The sequence below is a fragment of the Apium graveolens genome, chromosome 10 (genome assembly GCF_009905375.1).
Source record: "Apium graveolens cultivar Ventura chromosome 10, ASM990537v1, whole genome shotgun sequence".
Taxonomy (NCBI): domain Eukaryota; kingdom Viridiplantae; phylum Streptophyta; class Magnoliopsida; order Apiales; family Apiaceae; genus Apium; species Apium graveolens.
In genome coordinates, this window is record NC_133656.1 from 118,963,920 (window position 1) to 118,964,715 (window position 796).

The following is a 796-nucleotide window of genomic DNA, read 5'->3' on the forward strand; positions in this document are numbered from 1 at the left end:
CATCAGATTCAAGCGAACCACACATCAAAATGAAGCTCGTAACATGAACTATCTTAACATGGCAATGGTCAGAATCTAACAGTGAGTTCACGGGTCCTGAAGTTAAGTACAAAACAGTCTAAGGTAAATCGGGCATTACGACAGCTATGTTTACGCGATTTCCCAAATTTTACCATTCCAAATCATATCAATCCAACTACCAATCAACAACAACTCAGGATACACATCAATGCTACTGATTTCAGTCATAATAAGCCCAAGAATCTCAATTTAATCTAATATCATACTATCTTCAAATTCAACCAAACTACTAAATCAAACAAGGTTCAATTCATGCTTAAACATTTAAACTACTATTCATCCTTTAACAATCATCAACACCTCAATTAAAATCCAATCACTACAAACCCAACCAAAATTTAAACACACAAGCATCATGCTTCTCATGAACTATATTAATCAAAATCACTCCTAAATATTCAAAGTAAAACTAGGGTTTAAAGTTTTATACCTTCCTTGAAGCTTTTAATCAATGAAAGATCCTTGGAATGCCCATGGAAGCCTTAATTTATGTTTAAGCTACCTTGACCTTACAAATAAAATCAAGAATCAAAAATTTGTTCTTGAAAGTTACTATTCACCCTAAACTAAAATGATTTATTTGAGCTAGCAAACCTTGGATTCAAGCACTCAAACTAATTGCACTTCTTAGTTATGAAATATAGAATCCAAGGAAACAAACCTCTTGAATTATGATTGAGTGGAGCTTGGGTTTGGAAATTTTTCTTCTTGTTTT